At 45.1% G+C, this 22,482-nt stretch overlaps 1 protein-coding gene across 1 annotated transcript in view; it reads right to left on the reverse strand.

Annotated features, from left to right (window-relative positions):
- The window catches only part of LOC138516660 (proton channel OTOP1-like), a 682,031-nt gene extending 660,163 nt beyond the window's left edge, over window positions 1-21,868 (reverse strand). Inside the window, exon 1 of the mRNA XM_069631959.1 lies at window positions 21,274-21,868. The gene's annotated coding sequence lies outside the window, so the exon portion shown is untranslated. The remainder of the gene's footprint in view (window positions 1-21,273) is intronic.
- Between the last annotated feature and the right edge of the window lie 614 nt (window positions 21,869-22,482).

The raw sequence follows: 22,482 nt of genomic DNA on the forward strand, positions 1-22,482 counted from the left end.
CTGTGCTGTCGACCCCAGGTGTGTGTTATGTTTTCACTATTGTAATCCTCACTAATGCAAGTACTATGTTCCAGGCAGTTGATGGAGCGTCAACCCCTGCACTTGATGCAGAGCCTGACAATCAAGTAATTCCAGGGGAAGTGGAAGCGGGACCATGCATATACAAATCTGCGCAACAGCTTTCGGAAGTGCGCACTACATTTGCAACATCCATAGATATTCTTCAGCAGCACGAGGTATGGATACTGACAGCTCCATCATGCGTGATCATATAACGTGATTCCATTTGTTATACTTTCTTCCCTATTAACGCAAGTGCTGTGTTTCAGGGAGACGACAGAGCTTCCACTACAATCACAACATCCAACATCCCATTTAGATGATGCAGATGTAAATAAATCGGAGAAATAAGTCAATGAAATGTGATCATATTTAGATTTTCCTTGATTCTTTTAGACAATGCATCATTTGTGGTTATCTCTTTATATGTACCTGTGCGTTCGACCCCAAGTGTGTGTTATGTTTTGAAAACCATACTAATGCAAGTACTGTGTTTCAGGGAGACGACGGAGCTTCCACTACAATCACAACATCCCATTTTGATGATGCAGATGTAAAGGAATCGGAGAAATAAGTCGATGAAATCCGCATACTTATATGTTCCTTGATTGTTTTAGACAATGCATCATTTGTGGTTATCTCTTTATATGTACCTGTGCCGTCGACCACAAGTGTGTGTTATGTTTCCAATATTGAAAACCATACTAATGCAAGTACTGTGTTTCAGGGAGATGCGGATGCCTCCTCTCCAATACAACCATTCATGGCAGTCCATGCAGAGCCAGAGGTATGGATACTGACAGCTCCATCGAAATAGATCATCACTGGTCGAATACTTGTCGTTTGATTGTTGCACACAATGTTTAAATCGTGTTTGGCTATTGAGATGTACCTGTGTGTTCGTCCTCACGTGTGTTTTATGCTAACAATATTTTGATACATAGTAATGAAAGTACTATGTTTCAGGGAGACGATGGATCCTCATTCCGTGCTGTCTATGCGGATACAGAAAATATAGTCGTTGCAGCGCAAGAGGAAGGGAGGCCATGCGGAAACGAATCGGAGCTACAGCGTGCAGATGTTGAAGGTCGAGTCAAAAAAGTTGCAAAGATAAAAAAACAAAAAAAGGTTAGTTACAAACAGTTCATAACTTTAAAAAAATGTTTGTGCTGGGGACTATTTTATGTTTTTTTCCAGTCAATTGGACTACACTTTATCTTGTGTTTAAACTGAACATCCCTTTTCCAATCTCTCCTCCAGTTACCCGTGGGTGTCAGAACTATACATACACAGACAGTGAAGCGAATGAGAGATGTTGCTTGCCAGACCATGTACACTATGGAGGAACTATTAATTGAGGCGAGGCGTGTTCAGGCTCGAGATGCTCATGTCCAATGGCCAGAACATGAATGAACTGTGTTTGGAGAATACAGCAAAGTTGCATTGGACCCTTGCTACAGTGCGACCGCACCACCACAAGAAGATGTTATTGAATGTATTGAAGATAGCTCTGAAGTAGTTGCAGATCAATTCATACAATCTACACCCGACAAAAATTTGCCACCCAAAAACCTGTCGACATTGTTGTGTTCTCCCATCAATGTTGAAGTAATAGATGTCGAAATGACAGAGAATGAACCAGCCGCAGCATCCATAGACGCATCAGAACTTGATATCAGCGATATTACTTTCCAATGTGTTGAAACCTCTGCAACGTCACAGGCTGAAACAACGTTGACGCAGGATGACAGTCTAATGAAAGAGAGCAAATACATTGTATTCGACACTTGTTTGATGGAAATTATAATTATGCTGAAATGTGTGCATTCCATTAGAGGGAAAGTATGTGGGAAGCCATTGATTAATGTGACTTGTGAAATAAAAGGCAGTAACGTCAAAATAAATGCCGCCTGTAGATTAAATCATAGGTTCTCATGGTCTGCACAAACGATGCTGGGGAAAATGCCAGCAGGCAATCTACTGTGTGCAGCTGCATCACTTTTTAGTGGCTCCAGTTTCAGAAAGTTAGAGGCTTTCTTTCAGTTTGTGGGACTCCATTTCATTTCTAAATCGCTGTACTACATATACCAGCGTGATTATCTGTTTCCGGCCATTAGTGATGCTTGGAAAATTGAACAATTGTCTCTAGTAAGTACATATGAAGGGAAACGTTTCAGGCTAGCCGGCGATGGACAGTGCGACAGCCCTGGATTTTCTGCCAAGTACTGCACCTACCACTTTCAGGACATGGATAGTAAGAAAATTGTGAGTTCGGTGGTCGTGCAGGTAACACAATGTACATCCTCAGTGGCCATGGAGAAACTAGGATTTATAAAATCAGTGGAATATCTACAATCAAGGGGAATGCACATCGACCTCATAGCCACGGACAGACATGTTTCAATTGCCAAGACAATGAGAGAGCAGTTCCCACATATTAATCATCAATTTGACGTATGGCATCTTGCTAAATCAATCAGTAAGAAAATCTCGGCTGCAGGAAAAAAAAAAGGTTTTGAAAGTATTTTGCAGTGGTCCCATTCTATCACCAACCATCTTTGGTGGAGCTCCAAAACTTGTGAAGGGTCAGTGGAAATACTGCTTGAAAAATGGCGCCACTGTACCAACGTTCACCGCTGGACAGAAAATCAACATTTCCACCAATGTGAACATGGCCCTTTGTCTCCAGAGGAGGCACGGAAGAAAAAGTGGTTGATTCCATCTTCACCGACACACAAAGCCATTGAGAAGATTGAGAAGATTGTTTTCGACAAAACTCTATCAAGAGATTTGAGAGGACTGACAGAATTCTGTCACACAGGAGATTTGGAGGTGTTCCACAATATGTGCCTAAAGTACAGGCCAAAGCGCTTGCATTTTAGCTTTCGGGGCATGAAACATCGCACTCTACTAGCAGTCTTGGCCCATAACAGCAATGTCGGACGTGAACAATCTAGGACTAGGGGTAAAGTAAGGATGCCTCGCTACACTAAGGTGTTTTCAAAACGAAATAAGCAATGGGTGATCAAACCAGTCTATGATGAAATGCAGTTCGACTTTGTGAAAGGCCTTATTGTTGCTGTATTAGAGAAGCACAGATATGGAATTTTGGACGTGTCTATGCAGAGCAGTGATCCATTGCCACCGAACATTGCAACTGTGCCATGCCCACCCGAAGCACAGCTGGTTGTGAAGTACAAATCCCGGTTTAAATAATTGCAATACAATTGTCTTTTTGTAAATAAATTTTATTATACAGTGTACCTGTAACCCCAACCCCTACCTTCACCATCATGGGTGGCGAACAAGCTGGTTGTCATCTTTGAATTCCTTCTATTCACCTCATATATGTGTATGTATATATTTTTCTCATGTCTCATCTCATGTAAATGTAAATGCTGCGCACTGTTGCGCACTGTTAACGGAGGGGAGGCTTGCGTATTGCAAATAATGAAACAAACAAACAAACAATAAATCTCATTTTTAACTCAACTCCTGTGGTACTTTATACGTTCCCTGACCTTCCGCCAAAAATTAAATGTCTCCATTTGGGCTGCAAAGCTCGCAGACAATGGGGACAAAATTGGGGGCCTTAGAACGGACCAAGCGGGCCGTGGCATTTGGGAGAGAAGCCAGTTCGCATTTGCACATTGAGGCGCACTACATAGAGGGATTCTAAACTTCAAGTTCTTACAGATGCCTTTACTATGTGATGCTGCAAATAAAGAATGCGAAGGACAGCAGCTTTGATTTTCAGCTCACGCCCAGAAGAGGCCCACAAGTCGCACTGGAAGTATAAGGTTCTATTGTTTTTTGACCTTGAGACAGGGACCATGCCGAAAGAACTACATTTGAAGGGGGTGCGCAATAACGTAAGAGACGATAAGGCAGAAAATTCAGAAACTAGACCGAGTTTCATCTTAGTTCAGTATATGAAAAATCGTTTTCAAGAGCACGGTCCGTTTTCCAGACTGCATTACGAAGAGACACAATGGAAATTTCAAATATAATGTGAGTAAATCTTTAGACGCTTTTATACCGGAATGAAGATTTAATGAATGGATGCATGAATAAATGAATGAATGAAGAGCAAGGAAAAGCAAGGAAAACGTGTTTGTAGTGGGCACATGGGCATGCAGGTCCACTGGTCTCACCGATCTCGGTCCTTGGCCCAGCCACTTTTCTCTGCACTGCCTACCTGCACTACGGGACTGTCTCTGTATCCTTCAGCCCCTTCTCCCAGCAATTAACTTGCATTTGCCACCAGCTGGCCCTATTATTTATCTTGTATTCGACTAACCATGTACAGCACTTTTACCCCCCTGCCCCCTCACCCATGCACGATCAGAAAGACACCTGGCCTAGTAGGATCGTTGTCTGTCTGCCCTTGTTCCCCAACTGCCTCGTCGCGCCTTGAAACACTTGTGTATAGGCGCATTACAAATGCCATATCATATATCATATCATTCCACACGCATGTAGACTAACTGTCGTTTATCATTGTGTGTTGGTGTCGATTTATTTCGTTACTTTTCGCATTGATTTTAGAGCCGAACATACTCCATTGAACTATCCTTGCAAGCAAATAGTTTCTGATCGGCTGTAATAAATAAATTGAGTAATATTAATGAAGATCGGCTGCCGAGACTAATTATAATTTTTTTGTTTTCATAACAGGTATTTGCTCCCCTTCAGCTACTGTGATCGGTTTGAGACACAGGCAGACGGTTTCTTCGTGAGACACCTGCAGCTTCGCGTGAACAACTGGAGCACACTGACAATTTTATGGGACGATCGCCAAGGGCCCACATGCCCTTACGCTGTACTAGTGGCTAGAAGCAACATATCAACCTTTACGATAGAAAAGTGCCTAGTTGATGGAACAGTTTGCGGTTCACTGTGCTTCCAAAGTGCTTCTTTTAACGAAAAGCAACACCCTGTGTACCAATGCGGATACAGATAAAAGAAAATAAATGGCTTTCGGAGTTCATATGGCAATTGCTGAATATTCTCTAAACATTTAATGTCATATAAATGTACTTTACCAAATGTACCGTGTTGCTGTTTGATTTTAAAGTACAGTTTCATATTCTGAATTGTGGCGCGCTGTGTTGTGAGATGGTCTGTGTTGGTTTCCGGGTTCTGTGTGAAGTTGCGTAGAAGACGACTGGGCGCGTTTGCCTACGCAGCACAGTAACGTTACGGAGAGAGGCGGGGAATATGAATGTTTGGATAATGTCAGGCTCAGGGGCGGGGGAATTGATTCAGAAGCAGGTCAGCCAGGGCGATGCGGCAAGGTGTAGGATTATCACAAAATGGCGGCACCCTACTGCCTGTTTTCGCGTGCGTTTAATGGACGAAAACTCGGGTAAGGTCCATAGGAAAGTTTTCTAAAATCAAGCCACTTAGGCTTAAAAAAACATGGCCGACCCATAGGTACAATAACATTTTTTACTAGACCATGCCTTTAATGATGGCAATGCATTTTGGTTTTCGCGATTCTGTAAATGAGAGGGAATCTCCACTGAATTGATGTGTCTCGAGTAAAACTGTTGGAGTAAAAAGTTTGCGGAAAAAGTTGGATTGGAGCTTGCGTATGTGGTGCTCGCTCATAATAGTGTAAAAATTGAAACACTGTGTGATTATTGTTGGTGAAAAAATTAAGAATGGAAGAAGTTACCCCACTTGCACACTTGTGCAAGCAATTGCCAAAACATGCAGCAAAGCTGAAGAAATACAGCCAGGAGTGGGTTAAGGGCACCGCAAATAAAATGTTTATGCCGTGGCCCCAGAATGGATCATTGTCTAAGGCTGTTTTACAGCACATGACCATGTTCCTACATGCCACATATAGCGGGAAGAAACTCGAGAAACGCCTTGCCGTTCTCAAGCTTTCGAAAATGTTTGAACAAGTAAAGGAAGAAGAACCTCCCGCAGACTGGATATTAAATGTATGTACTGAGTGGGGTGAGACGCCTACCCCGTCATCTTCCCCGCCGGAACCAGTTGTTGAGGGAAGTAAGTTGGAAGGCCTTTACCCACTACGAGAACTTAAGGCAGCCACAGATTATAGCAACCCTGCATATGAGTCACCTGCGTGTAGCAGTGACAAGACGAAAGAGAAGGGACATGATATTGACTCGGCCTCCAAGATCCTGTGGGACAAAGAGAGGCGAGATAAGGAAAGGAAGGACCAAGCACAAACGAGTGCACCTCTCAATAGAGAGAGAGAGGGAAAGAAGCAGAAAGGAACCGATGAAGTAACATTTTCAAAGGACGAATGGATGGGAGGGCAGATACTATTGAAATTAGATGGAAAAGGAAGTGATGGCGCAAGGCCGAATGAACGGTCTGTTGAGGCGAAAAGTAAGGGAAAGAAGAAAGAAATGGCTATGAGAGACGAGAGGGCAAGAAAAAAGGATAGGTTGAGGCGAGACCAACTATATCGCGAAGAGCAGAGTATAACGCTCCGTCACACGCGATATGCAGCCCATGAAATGTGCAGGCAGAACATGCTAAAGTTGGAGGAAGAAAGGAGGGTGCACGAAAGGAAAGTGAAGAAGAGAGAAGATAAGGAAAGTAGAAGGGCAAAAGAACGTAGAAACGAATGGATGAGGGAAGTAGATAAGGCTAGAGAGGAGGCGAAGAAGCGAAGAGAAACAGATGAGGAAGCAGAGCGTAAGCGCAGGCAAAGGGGGCGAGATTTTGAATATTTGCAGCGGGAAGTGAAAAAACCCAATCCTGTTGTAGACTGGGAAGAAATAGAAGAGTTCTTTCCAGCAAGTGATGCAGTACCAGGTACAAGCAGGACAATTATTGATGATGACTTTGACACCAGAAGCACCAGAATCTCCCAAGAGGGAAGGGAAGATGAGCGCTTAGAGAGCACTCAGTTATATTACACTGAGGATGTCACCCAAAGTAGTGGGAGTAGGGGACGTTCCCTAGATAGACTCGAAGTCGAGCAGAACGAAGATGACACAAGAAGCTGTGTGAACTGGGAGTATTCAGGGTCTTACTCCGAAGGGGAAACGGAAGAAACTGTGTATGACGAAGGGAGATGGTGCGAAAAGCAGCACCCAGGGAACCAAGAGGTATGATGGTCAGATGCTAGAGGGTCCACAAGTAGGACACAGTAGTCCGCTGGACAGTCCAGCCGACACAAAGAGACACCCCACAGTCAGAGGGGGGCATCAGCCCCTGCCTATGCAGACAGACTAAGAGCATTACCAGGCAGGCGGCAAGGCGGAAACGCCACCCTGGCAAAAGACCAGAAAGATAGAGAAGACTGTGCATTCCAATTCCCACTGCTAGAGAAAGGGGGAGTAAGACCACAATATATTCCATGGCCACACATGGACCTAGAGAATCTCAAAAATAAGCTTCCAATGTTGACATCGGGAGATGGGAAGTGGATACATGAGTTAGAGAAAATGACAGGGGTGTCATCCTAGCCATAGGGGACATCAAGGGTCTCCTTATTGCTATACTCGGAAAAAGAGCAGACGCTCTGTGGAAAAGGGCAGGCTACCCAAGGGTAACCATTAACAACACAACCCATGATGGAGCCCCGTTTAATATTTGTAGAGCCGCAGTGTAGAAAGCGCTGCGAACGCTATACCCTGACACATCAGACATGGGAGCCATTATGACTCGGAAAATGAAGGAGTCGGAGGATCCATTGCTTTATATCCAGAATTTTCAAGACGCGTGGGTGCTTGAAACGCATGAGTCTTGGACAAAATCTATCCCTGTATTCTATCATATATTGTGCCAAGGGTTACCAGAACCGGTGCAAAAACAACTAAAATAATTGGTAGGAATAGAAGCTAAACCGTGGGCCAAAATCCAGTTGACAATTGCCCATTATTGTAGGCTGTTGCAAGAAAAGAATCGAAAGAAAGAGGCAACGTATAAGGGAGAAGAGGTGAAGCTAGTGCAAAGGAAGCTCTCGAAGTATGCGCTTGAGGGAGCCATGCTAACAAGCCCAGCTGATTCCAGTGCACAATGTGCCACTAACCCGCCGCAGAACAATCAGGGCAACGCGAGATATTATCCGAGAGGAAGAGGATTCGGAGGAAGAAGATGGCAGGGTAATCAGGGAGGCTTTAGAGGTAACCAAAGAGGTTTTCACAATGTTCAAGGTGGTATCCAGAGTGCACCAATGGGCAGTCCAGCTATGCCAGATGGACAGATGGCCCGACCACCACCAGTGTGTTGGCTGTGTGGAGTGACAGGACATGTGGCACGCATGTGCAGAAGCCAAGGCATGTGGCAGAACAATCAAGGGATGGGGGCAGGCACGGTGAATCAACCGGCTACCCCACAACAGGGCAATGCACAAACCTATACCATGCAGCAGCAGGCAGCTGGCTTGTAGCAAGGTGCACAGCAAGTGGTCCAACCACTGAACATGGGGAATGTACCACAGGGACAACCCCAGCAGGCACTGCCGCAAGTGGCTCAGGGCACTAATTCCGGTGGGGGAAACCCACAGGCATACAGTGGACCGAACCTATATATCAAATAGGACCGCTCACAGGGATCTCTGATGTGCTCTATCCTATCGATGACACCAGACCCTAATAGGGAATCGAGGGTAAATGTCACCATAGGGGGAAAAGAGTATTCCTACTTAGTTGACACAGTTGCGACGCGTTCATGCATAAGAGAAGGCAAATTTCCCTTGTCCGGCGAGGCAATAGACACACAGAGTTTCACTGGAGCTCATAGTAGAGTTCCCTTTACAGAAACTCTCCCGGTCTCAGTGGGAGAGCATGAAATGAATGTGCCTTTACTGTACTCCCGTCAGTCCCCAGTAAAAATCATGGGTCGAGATCTAATAACAAAGCTGAATATGTCAATCTCATTTACTGAGGATGGCATAGTATGCTCCACGCCAGGAATGCATTATTCCAACGTATGCAAAATGATCAGAGCATACTCGGGACGTGCAGCTATGAGAGCTTTACCGCTGGAGCCAGAGGTCTTCGAATATGGCGTGCAAGTGCTTATGGCGGGATTGCCGGGCCTCGCAGGCAAAACTATGAGGACCCCTGACGAGTTTCTTTTTAGACCAAGGATACCCATGCATGAAGAAGAGGGACAAATATTTCCTTTGGAGATACAGTTTTCCGCAGTAAATGGGAAGGTGGTTTTAGTAGAAGGATACAATGATGAAGGAAGGCAATGGTTCGCTGTTATCGCCATTGAAGAAGGGTATCAAGTGACTGACGTCACAGATGATGATCTGTTCGAAGAGAACCATGACTTAGAGGAGACACGGGTGGAAGTAAGTCTCATATTCTGGGTCAAAATGGTCAAATGAGAAGTGCCACAGCGAATGATGCTAATGATAGCACAACCAGAATACTTTGAGGAGGACATGGCCCAGGTGCCAGTCACAGTATGGACAAAAGGCCCGTATGACGTAGGACTCCTGAAGAGGGCAGGAGAGGTGAAGATTAAACTCAAGCCTGGAGCGATTTTACCAAAAGCACGACAATACCCAATGTCCAGAGAAGCGGATGAGGGGATTGCAAAGACAATCTCTGCCATGATGGAACAGGGCATTCTGGTAACATCAGAATCACCTTGTAACACAGTGATCTATCCTGTCAAGAAATCAAAGGGAGGATCTTGGCGTTTAATCAAGGATTTACGAGCATTGAATGACATAGTCGAAGCCGAGTTCTCTCTAGTCCCTAATCCATCCACCATTTTGTGCAACATACCCACGGAGGCAAAATATTTCATGGTAATCGATTTGAAGAATCCATTTTTCTTGATTCCATTGAACCGTGACTCACAAGACCTGACGTCATTTACTTTCAGACAAATGCGCCTGAAAAGTACAAGGCTGCCACAGGGGTATTGTGAATCTCCATCCATTTTTAACAGAGTCCTGCAAATGGACCTAAGCAACATTGCGGTAGACAGTGTTGTATTGCAGTATGTAGATGACATTCTGATCTGCAGCAACACTGAAGAGCAATGCCGACATGACTCTGTTCAGCTATTGACCATATTAGCTAAGAAGAGATACAAGGTGGACAAGTTGCAGTACTGCCAACAGGAGGTGTTATACATAGGGCAACTAATCTCACATGAGGGGAAAAAGGTAACACCAGAAAGGTCTGAAGCTATCATGAACATGGCTAAGCCACTCATGGTAAAACAAATGCAGAGCTTCTTAGGCCTATGCAATTATGTCAGAGCATGGGTCTTCGATTACAGCTCATACACCACGCCCTTGCTCCAGGCCTTATAGAAAGCCCAGGCAACAGAAGGAAAAATTGAATGGACTGAAGAAATGGAAAAGGGGTTTGCAGAGCTAAAGGGGGCAATTTGTAAGGCCCCAGTTCTCGGGATCCCCAATTATGCAGGGGAATTCTATCTCTTCTCTTATACCGATGGCAATTTTATGACGGCAGTGCTCGCCCAGCGATCATCGCTGGGGTATAAGCCCCTGGCGTACTACAGTGGGAGCTTGGACCCGGTCATGAGGGGCCACTTCCCATGCGAACCTAATTTGGAAGCGGCTGCGTTTGCCATCGAGAAAGCGCCATCCATTGTGATGGGATGCTCCATAACATTATATGTTGAGCACTCATTATTTGCCATATTGGAGAAGCCAAAAGGCACCTTGACTTCACAGAGAGCATCCGCATATGAGGTGATTATCTCAAATCCATTGATCAAAATAGTGCGATACAAAACTGTGAACCCTGCTATGTTTATTGCTGAGCCAGTCACAAGGGAGAACCCGTGCATGACTGTGCCAACTATGAAGAGTTTTATGATGAAATTCCCAGAGTAAGAGAGAATGCTCTGCCAGGCGGAGAGGTCGTCTTCATTGACGGGTCATCGAGAATCGACCAAGAAGACGAGCAACGGTATACAGGCGTGGCCGTGATCAAACACATGGCAAATGGAGAGTTTGCCATCGAGAAAGTGTCAACCATTGTGATGGGATGCTCCATGACATTATATGTTGAGCACTCATTATTTGCCATATTGGAGAAGCCAAAAGGCACCTTGACTTCACAGAGAGCATCCGCATATGAGGTGATTATCTCAAATCCATTGATCAAAATAGTGCGATGCAAAACTGTGAACCTTGCTATGCTTATTGTTGAGGCAGTCACAAGGGAGAACCTGTGCATGACTGCGCCAGTTCCAAGTACTTGTCAGTGCACGAATACCATCCCACTATTCGGCACACGCTGCAGAACTAGTGGCATTGATACTCACCATTGAGAATCACGCAGACCAGGAAGTAACAGTGTACAGTGACTCCACCTATGTGACGTCCACCGTGCACGCAGGCCTGGCATGATGGAAAAGGAGGGGCTACCTCCGAGCGGACGGCACGCCAGCGCAACATGCAGCCTTGTTGGACAGGCTGATAAAAGCACTACAGCTCCCAGTGTGCATAGTGGTCGTCAAGTGCACCGCTCACACCAAGGGAACATATTTCGTGTCACGTGGAAACCATGAAGCGGACACGAAGCAAAGCGCATGGCATCCAAGGGTGAGACAATCATGGACGTGGAGGTGGCACGTACCCATGAACGAATGATGATAGCCCGAGCCACTCCAGAAGCCTATAGCAATATGGGGCAGCCACAGTTAATGGAACTCCAGGGGGAGGCACCTCAGGATGAGAAGAATTTATGGAAGCGTCAAGGGTGTTCCTTAAACCCCTCTGATGGGTTATGGAGGCAGGACAGCACTGGTAAACCAGTAATGCCTGTTACCCTTCTAAAGGTAGTGTTAGAACAGCTCCACTACCCTTTCCATATGTCAAAAGAAAATCTTGCGGCAACGCTCTCAGAAGACTGGTTCACGCCGAATCTAGCGGAGCATGTTGCATTCTTTATGGTCAATTGCATAATTTGCCAGCAATTCACCTCTGGGCACACATTGAAGGTGATGAGAGGAATCATTCTCAGACCTGAAGGGCCTTTCCAGCACCTGCATATCTACTATGTCGATATGACTCAGGTTTGTAATGGGAACAGGTACTTAATTGTCGTGGTGTGTCCATTCTCTAGATGGATAGAAGCAGGGCCCTGTACACACCCTGACACTGCCTGTGCTGCAGAATTCCTGGTGAGGGAGGTTTTCCCCAGGTGGGGGGGTGTGAGGTTATGAGGGCAGACAACGGGCCCCATTTTGTAAACTCAGTATTTGAGCAGATTAGCTTGTTGCTTGGTATAAAGCACAAGTTCTCGTCGGCGTATCACCCAGAAGGAAATTGCATATGCGAACGGCTCAACGGCCTGTTGAAAGAAAGGATAGCCAAATTGAAGCTCACATTAAAGAAGGGATGGCTGCACTGCCTACCACTGGCATTATATGCGCTACGGAACCAGCCAGGCTCCGACCATCACCTCACACCGCACAAAATTATCACTGGTAGAAGAATGAGAACCCCTTTTACCCCCCGAGATAGGGCTAGATGTGATGCCCAGCCTGCTAGGGAGGTTCTGGGAGAAGAAATGAAGAATTACCTTGACTGCCTTACCTCTAGTACATCTGTCATTTCAGGCCAGCTGCAGCGACGGCGTAAAGGGAACAGCACATCACAAACCGAAAACAGACGGTGCTGAGACAGGCGCAGCACATACACTTTGAGTGCCACTCCTCTTCCCTGGTGACAGCGTTTTGGTGAGGAACTTTACGAGGAAGAAATGGGACGAACCACGATTTAATGGCCCTTTCATTGTAGAGGACTGCACCCCGTCCGCTGTCAAGCTACAAGGAAGAAGAGCCTGGATCTTCCTGAATGACGTCAAGCCCTTTATAGGATAAGGCACTCCTACTGCATCTACTGCCGAGGAATCCGCAGACAACGGAGAAGAACCTCAGCACGTGCAGACAAGATCTATGGCAAGGAAGAAGGACGCATGAGCAGACAAGTTACAAGAGTGGAAAAAAAATATAAAAGTGAGACTTTCAAAACAAGACAGTTCTTCAAACCAAGTGAAAGGTGAACAAGGGACAATTAAATGAACATTCAATGTAGCCACCAAAGAACTTTTGTGAAAATCTTATCCACACTGAACCTTTTCTATAGGCATAAAAAGACAATAAGAAGCAAGCAAACACCCTGTGCAGCCAAAGGTGCAGGGTAAATGAAGAAAAACACGTATTCATATCAGCAAAAGCATTAAGCTCATGAACATTTAAAAGCGACGCAAAGCATTGAAGAACCTAAGACTCTGGTAAGCAACAGAACCGGACATTCCTGAGAATTGAAACTGTTATTCTGAAGGACCCAGCATAAAGATTTTGTTCGCGATCATATGGTTCATCCCAGCAGAAGCCTCACGTGGGATGTGCTAACCTACTTCCAACTGGTGGTACTGTCATACCCGTCACTCATAGGGAGAGAAACAAGTGTCACTGAATACATTCAAGACCCAGAAAACGAGAAGGTAATCAGGCAAATATTGACTGTCATCGCAGAGGTCTTTGCCGAGTTGCCTGAGCATAGTGATTCAAAGACCAATGCTCCCGCCTCAAGCAGTCATTGACGAAGTTACCTACACGTTATTCTTTCGAATCATTGAGGAGTGCCCAGAACTTGTCGGGAGGATCACAGATACACTGACATTCATCAGAGATCCCCAAAACAATAATTTTCTAAACCAGATATGGAGTAAACTAAATAACGTGGTAGCCATCCACGCAGCAGGCAAGTGCAAAGACTGCTCAAAGCAAAAGCAAGGCATGTGATTGAGACCCTGCAAATTGAATAAATGTCCCTGTCCCCTGAGGACAGCCTACTAGCCCACAATGTCCTCTTCGGCTTAGTAAATGACTTTCCGGAAATGGTAGGGAGACCTGCCGAGGTTGACACCCTCACCTTCCTCAGAGACCCTGCCAACGCGAGAAAGATAGGAACACTCTTCTATAGTATACAGCTACAAATGGAACTGTCCAGCTTTCAGAGGGAGTTTCTGAGAGAATTCCAGTGAAACTATCCGGTGAGGGACAGATCGAGGAGGTAAAAACAGATCGCACTGCATGGAAGACCTGTATGGAGCCAAAGAGACAGATCAAATGTCGTTAACACCCGAAGACAGCAGAATTGCCTTCACAGTCTTCTTTCACCTCATTGAGAACTTTCCAGAACTAGTGGGTAGACCCATCACTGTCGATGTGCCCACTTTTCTTAATGATCCAGCAAAGAATGCCCAACTTAACAGGCTCCTAAGAGCAATTGCATCACAATTAAGAAGCAATTATGGACATCCGCTGCTGAGGCGAGCCTTAGAAAGGAGAGATCCAAGATAAAACCCTTTAGAAGCCCCAGCCAAAGACACAGTTCTTCATGCTTCCAACGTAGAACGAATCGAAAGGGGATAACTACATCTTGAACTTATTTTCCTATTTTTCTTATTTTTCTCTGTTTTTCATCATCATCCCGCAGTGGAGTAAATGGGGGAGAGAGAGACTTTGCAGCAACTCGACCTCGAAGAACCAAGCGAAAGGAGCAGAGCAACGAACTTCACTGCCGTGTTTACTTTTTTCAACCTTTTTCTTATTTTTTCCTACCTTCTCATATGTTCACTTTTGTTTTTATTTTTGGTGTTATTTTTTCAATGGTTTATCTATGCATGATGTGCAGCGAAGCCACCCTTTTATGGTGTCACTGCAAACAAATTCCTGCATGTCCTCAGGGCCAAGACGAATTGGGAAGGTGCCCTGGGAATGCATTATATACACAAATGCAAGAAGAAGGTGATGTGCAAAAAACGGTAGTCTAAAATTATTCCATAGTCTAGCAAAGGATCGGTACTCCATAACGAAAGACTTCCGTCATCACCCGCAAGAGGGGGGACATTAAGCTGCACCCGTCACTTTAGTGTTTGCTGAACTTTTAAGTAACGAAATCAAGATAAGAGAAGAAATAAACTATTGACTATCGACTTGTTCGAGATGGGGGCCCAAAACAGTACTTTAGTTGTGCCACCAGTGGATGGGTGCCCCCGCGTTCCTGGAAGGAGGTGCTGCAAACTGTCCTTCAACGCAAATTTATGTATATGTATAATGATTATTGTAGTATTTTTGTCGTTAACTGCATTTTTTATTGGTGCACGAAGCATCCCAATGTCCGTGCATCCACCAGGTAATGAGCGTCTGGGCCCAACAAAGGCACCCAGACCTTATATTGTCATCCCTGTTCCAAGAAAAATGATTTACAGTTAAATGTAATTAGCAGCAATACGTACAAACTTGAAGTAATGAATGGTGAGAAAAGCTGGAGACAGGGTCAGCACGGAATGAATTACAACATAGCACTTTCCACAGCACGCACTCACACACTGAGTGCACACGAGCAAAGGCAAATGTCAATGGCTGTGAGACCCCAGGCCGAACCGACAGAAAACAAAAAGATACCTGTGAAACGAACAGCTCCAGAGAACAGAGAACCAAGCGAGCAACAAGACAGAGATGGCATGACAAAATCCCTCAAGAGAACAGAGGAAACCACAAAAGAACTCCTGGGGAACACACATGTGGTAGTCAAGTATGTGTTTCCGCTCATACAAAGAGCAAAGAAGCTACACGAAGAGCTGAGCAAGAAAACTGCAGCAACTGTGATAACGTGCACACCTGCTCCAACACCAAAAGTAACTACCGAACCCACGACACCGCCACGTGTTGGAAGGATGACTTGGCAATGGTGATGGGAGGAGGTCTACAAGAGAATGCATGAGGGAAGGAAAAGAAATGCAAGACCTCCCCTAATTACTGCAGGGCAGGAAATGGAACCTGCCTCACCGAGGATAATACCTGAGAAGCTTCCTGAGCGGAAAAGCAGCACAGACGCATTCAAAGACATAGTGATAGCTAATTACAGGAAAACATTGAGAATCAAGAGAAGCCCATATGAAGCCGACAATTAACTTAATGACTATTTGGACAGCACAGCCCATCTTGGAAACAATATCTGGTACCAACACATGAAGGAAGTTGGAAGAAGACCTTCAGAAGGAGAATGTTTCGTCTGTGCACTCCTGCCATACAGCATGGGAAAGTCCAAGATCTTCGTGGCTGTAGAAGAAGATGTCCCCAGAGCACACTGTATGTCACACATAGCTATGTGCAACATCAGAGGACAATTAATGGGAAGAGATGCCTCATTGATATGGGCCAATGAAAAGGACTACCCTGATGAAGACGGGGTTGTCCAGGACATCAAAACAAGAAACAGGGCGCACACCAAGAATCACGTTATTAGATATGAAAACCCTGACGTCAAAGAATCAGGAATAAGGTGGGAAATAAACTCAAGACTGAACGTCCAAGGGAAAACGGCAGAAGGAGCTCAAATATGGAAAAACCGAGGACAAATGCAGATCTGGGGATCAGTAGTTTCCCCTAACGGATGGGAGGAAGGAGTCGTAATGTGCAGAGTTTGGATGGTCCTTGGAGCCTGCAAGGAAGCAGTAGAAAACTCACAGAGGTTATGTAAACCTCTATGGCGAAGTTGGTGAAGCTGTTAACATGGGTCGAAGGCAGGGAGGGGCCCTGCAAATAGTACCGTTGGAGAACCCGAAACTGTGCTTCAGAAGTAATGGCACAAGGAAAATGGGGGAAAATCAAAACTGTCGACGAATATATGAGGCACCAGGAATGGCACAAGGACCCGCAGTCCTGATGGACCGCTATTGGGCGTGTGGATCCAAAGCATACATGAGACTGCCAAGAAATTGGGGGGGCATATGTACATTGGTCACTGTCCATGTTCCTGCACTGGTGATTCCAAAAAATGATCTGAGTCTGGACAGCTTCCCGAAAGCAGATTCTCATCTGAGAAGGAGGAGATCCGCAGAGCTGATATCCAGAATGAAGAGAGAAAACTCCTTTTCTGCCAAATCAGAAGAAGCATTCTATGCGGTTCCATACGAACACAGGCTGTTCAGTCTCACTTCAACAGTATTCACCACAATGCTCCTGCCACACATCCAAATTGGAGTGAATGCTAAATGGTTGCAGATAACCAGATGGGAGTTACTGCAGACCATCAACACCACAATAAAAGGATTCAATGCGATCAAAGAAGAGCTGAGAGTGGTTAGACTGATGACCCTCCAGAACAGATATGTGCTTGACATGATCACAGCAATGGATGGGGGTGTTTGTGCAAAAATCGGAGAATCATGTTGCACATTTACACCATCGCATGATGAGGAAAATGGAACCCTCACAGAGGCCATAAGCATATTGACTACCTTAAAAAAACCAGATGACTGATGAAACGGATGAAGTGGATGATGACGGTTGGTTTGGAAACCTATTCTCATGGGTCCCGCAATGGAAAGCGGATATATTCAAGTTCTTGGGAGCCTTGCTAGCAATGGTGCTGCTAAGATTCTGTGTTATCAAGATAATCATCACACAGTGCCAGAAAACTGCAAAGAAGGCCATTGGGATGATAATTATGGTTGATGTCGAACCAGGCTGGAAGCCCAGAGACCTGACAGATGAGGAGATAAAGGACTTCGTGAAGGCCAGTGAATTTGCACCAGAGGGAACAAAATTCACTTATCCCAAGAAACGAAGAAGGTATGAAGGCAAATGGATTTACTGCAGTCTAAATGGACAATGTCAATTGATAACCTGGAACAAGGATGAGCATGTGAAAACAGCAGGAAGCTTGAAAGGGGTGATACAGATATGGACACCAAAATTGCATACTTTCACGCCATCTTGTGTAAACCCAGGAGACGATGAGCAAGAAGCTGAGGAATCAAAGAAATTGAATATAAAGGAGGAAGTAGGAGTGGTCGATGAACCGACCAGGGGGAGGGAGGGAGTGTAGAGGAGGTCCCAGACACGACCTGCACCCCTGCCCCCCATTGCGAGCTGCCAGTAAGGTACTCGCCAAGGTATGTGACGTACGAGGAGCAGCTGAACCAAAAAAGGGCTGCAATGGGCCCCTGCCCTGTGTACATTAGAAGATCAATACCTATTGAAATGCCCATAACCAGGCAACCCTGGGCAGCACGGTACCCAATCAGACAACCGTACCTGCCATTGGTACGAAACAACAAGTATTTACAGACTGTCCACGAGGAAACCCCGGAGGCCTTAATGGAAGGCAAATGGAAACAGACTAAGGACCTGGGCAGCCCCGAGAACAACCAGAAGTGGCTACTGAAAGCTATGCATGCCAGTGCCGACAACTGCAAGGATAATTGTAATGGACGAAGGGGAAAGACACTGTGAAAAACGTATGAGAATGGTGCAATGAGACAAGATGGAAGCAACCGCCTTATTGAACATGTGTAAATAAGCTTGAAACGCAAGATGCTAAGTAATAGAGTCTGCTTGCAGTGCTTAGTAGAAGTTAGAGCGGCAAGCGCTGACTGTATACATCTACCTCAATACAGCACAATGTACACGTGCAACTCCATTTTGTATAAACAGAAGTACTTGCAGGCGGCCAAGGCCTGACTGGCCAAGTTTCATATCCAGGCCCAAGCTGAGGAAAAGAGCGGGATCGAAACTTCACAAAGGATGGCTCATGCCGGGGAAATCGAGGTCAACCAGAGAAAGGGAGGTGAGCATGAGCTCATGAGGCTCCACCTTCAGAGCTTTCCAGCCCGCCGTGAAGGTCAGGATACGAGAGGCCCATGCAGTTGGCCAAGCGCATACAGAATTAAATGCACAAAATGTTGGAAACTGAAGCAGATTCACGGTGGACCAACACATGACCAGACAGGCGTGAAGATGTACCACCACCTGATATCATCCAAAACCAGAGGGTGCCATAACTTTTCCTGGTAAGAGACTACAGATCCGAGGCCATACCCAGCCAACTAATTGACACATGGCCCTAAACCACTGATTGATGGAAGGGAGACAGGGTGAATCTTGGGACACCAGGCACCAGAGTGTCTATTCTGCATGCTGCTAATTAAAGTGGAGATTTATGTTTAGGGGTGTAACTTGCCCAATCACAATGGACCATGTAATCTAGGGTCCTATGGAGACTGTAACCAATGTGACGTCGTACTTGTAGTGACGTCAATCACGTGTGGTGTAGAGGGATGGGCATAGATGCCCTCCCGATAAGAGTTATCCAATCTGTATGCTTTATTTTCATATACAGATATAACACCTATGCTTAAGTTACCTTTCCCAACCAATTATATTGCATGATGGTTTTTTATAGAAGTGTACGTCAATGATGACGGAATTTGCCAATAAAAGAGGCTGTGTGACTGAAGTTCCAGGAAGTCAGGGCGAGACGATGCTGCTGATAACCATAAGCTGATGTATGTATTATTAAACGGACTTCCCTTTGCCAACTTACTGAGTCCCTAGTATTGATTTGTGCTGGAGTATGCAAGTCCTGCACCCTGTCTTCACACGGTGCAGCTATCTTGTATTACAAGTTTTTGGGGGTTGTGTACTGGCCAATGGGCCCGTCAGTAATTTCCTCCCCCCGAGAACAGTAGCGAGAGAGGATAGGACGAGATCTCTCTACTATCCCCCAACCCTAGCAGGCGATGCACCAGCGCACCACTAGGGGCGAGAACACTCACTTGAGGGATAAAGAGACTTTCTGTAGGGACAGTGAATTATGTGTAGGGAATCAAGGTTTAGGAATAATTTGCAACACATTTCTTCTGTCTTTGTTGTGTTATAACGATGTCTGGGTCGAGACAGGATTGCTAAACCATTGACTTCAGTTGTGATTTACTATCAAAATACCAACCCACATACAAAAAAAATTTGCCATTGGTTAGTGGCAATACGTTGACTTTGCTGAACCAGTGAATTTCGATTATTTGGTCTATGTATGCTAGTTAATATTACAAAGGAGCCTGCCTTTTAATAATGTAATATTATTCCTAACACCCTTCAGAAATGTTTACTTTCCTAGTAACCTAACTTGTACAAACAACAGTGTTTGATTAAATAATGGCACATTATTTATTTTATGGTTGTTATAAAACAGTTTAAAAAAAAAAAGATCCACACCAAAAACAATATAACTCAATAAAATGTTGTAAACACTGCGTGTAGACTGCGTAGTTGAACCATCTGCATATTTGTCATCCTTACTGGAAGAAGGAAATGGAACACTGCACTGCACGCCCCCTGAGCTGTGGAGTGTGCTAGGTGTAAAGGCAGGCTTAACGGAGACCTTTCCGTTTCTGAAGCACACAAATCGAAAGTCCATCAGGTTCTCACACCGTTTTGAAACTGGAGAAAAAACGAAAACCCCTTTTTTGCTAGAAATTGAAGGGCGGCTGGCTCTAATAAAGGGCACACATCATTAGCACATTGCCGTGAGCTGTCCTGGTATTCAGGAGAAGCAAAATGATACCCCAGGTACCAGCGGGATTATGAACTTCCAAAGGGAAAATTGCAGCGTTTTTATTTCATTTAACTTATTTTTCCTAGAGCTAATTTTGTGATGTTCGGCTTGAATAGAAATCTTTCTAATTTTATCAGGAACATTTGTGTCTGAAAACATGTGAAGTTTCGACGAACCTACATAGGGCCCGATTCATGGAATTTTTAGCATGGTGCAAAGTGACTTTGCACTGCCAACAGACACCCTGATTCACAGAGCAATGCAAATTGTATTTCTGTAGTGTAAAGGCACTTTGCACCACTTTTGCACCAGTGCAAAGATATGTTGCACTGACAAACACTTTGCACCGCTCTGTGAATCAAGGTGGCTGTTGGCAGTGCAAAGTGACCTTGCACCCAGTGCCAAGTGACTTTGTACCGCGTTAAAAAAAAGTGCCATGAATCAGTCCCTTAGTCTCATGTCGTCCTCTTTCTACTTCAATTATAGCTCTACCTGCTATAATCTGGAAGTACAAACGCATTTTCGGTTACAAGTTGGGGAGGAGGTGTGATCTAGTATCCTGCAGCCCAACGGCTACAGCATGTGACAAATTATTTCAAAATTCTGGACAATTCTCATAAACTCCCTCTGACAAAATAGCTGTAGTATAAGTACGTAACATGAAAACAGCCCAATGGCGTATTCCTTACCTGTCATAACATTTTATTTTCCTAGTCTGGACTCAACCGCCCCCAAGCTCCATTCTTTTCTAAGTGCTGCACCTCATTCTGTCAGCAACATCCCATACTGTACGCACAGCTGTTGTACAATATAGGCAATCTACCGTAGTTCATGAACCCAAACTACAGCATAAACAATAGCCTTACCCGAGTTAGGAAGACTTTGCAGTCCAGCAGTCCCTGCAGCGGCAATGCTTCCTTATCCGAGCCGCTTAGCGATCATGTCCAGTGTGTCTGCCCTGCAAGCAATTAGTGACTTGAACCTTTTTGATACAGAGAATTGGCATGAGCACGTCAGCGGATAGGATTTCCCTGGCAGTGACCTGATATTGTAGTTGTGTGAAAGAAGGTGTTTTACAATTGCTATTACTCCCAGCTCCTAGGCAACAAGCCCCTTGGGACGACGCAGGTAGTTTAAAGGGAACACAAAAATGTCTTTCCTGGCAGGAATCGGAAGGCTGGTCAATTGTTTCTGTTCCTCACAGATAAATCAGGCGCGCAGTAGAACAGAGAACGATGTAATTCAAAACCATACAGCAACACACAAAACACCTGTATTTAGCGTCTTTCATGCACTACTTCCCTGAAAGGTCTCGGGTGCACATCCGAAGGGCTGCGTCAACGCGCCCATCATATGAGATGGGAATATTCGAGAGAATGCCATTTCCTCTGTAACTCTGTCTCTGATGAACAAGAAGTGAAACAATGAAAACCGACAGTAGAGAGGGAATGTTGCTGAAAGGCTGTGAGAAGGAGCTTCACTTAAGGCGTGTAGCCAGGGAATATATAGTAGTTGGCCAACTCTCCGTAATACATGAGTTATGAAATTACTAGCAGTTGAAGTGCACTTGTTCTTTCGAGCAAACAATATGCATAGCCACTGTATATTTGTTAAAGGGATATATGACTCCAGAGCGTGGGAAAGTGAATGCGTGAAACCCATGTTGGCAGGTACATCGTGACATAATTGCAAGTGAATTAATCACTTAGAAGCACTTTCATGAATTTGAGTTGATGTAAGGGTAGTTTATTTCATTGCAGCCACTGGAAGCCACAACGCGGCGTTGCCTCTTGCCTATCCTTCTACACATCTTTATGCTACTAATGGCCCGATACACCTCTTGCAAGGGTAACACGGTTTAGTTCCCTATAAAAGGATAAAGCACCAAAAAAGAACTCTGCTGCTGCAGAATGTTCTGCCAAATTCTGCATGAGCCGCACATTATAAAGGTACACAGCGTCATCAGAAACCTGCGCGGCTGTTTGGTGAGACCCTACACATAGCACATTATGAAGGTACACAGCGTCATCAGGGACATCAGTACATACAGTAGAAACCTGCGCGGCTGGTTGGTG

The sequence above is a fragment of the Ambystoma mexicanum genome, chromosome 6q, assembly GCF_040938575.1.
Source record: "Ambystoma mexicanum isolate Mex_15411 chromosome 6q, UKY_AmexF1_1, whole genome shotgun sequence".
Taxonomy (NCBI): domain Eukaryota; kingdom Metazoa; phylum Chordata; class Amphibia; order Caudata; family Ambystomatidae; genus Ambystoma; species Ambystoma mexicanum.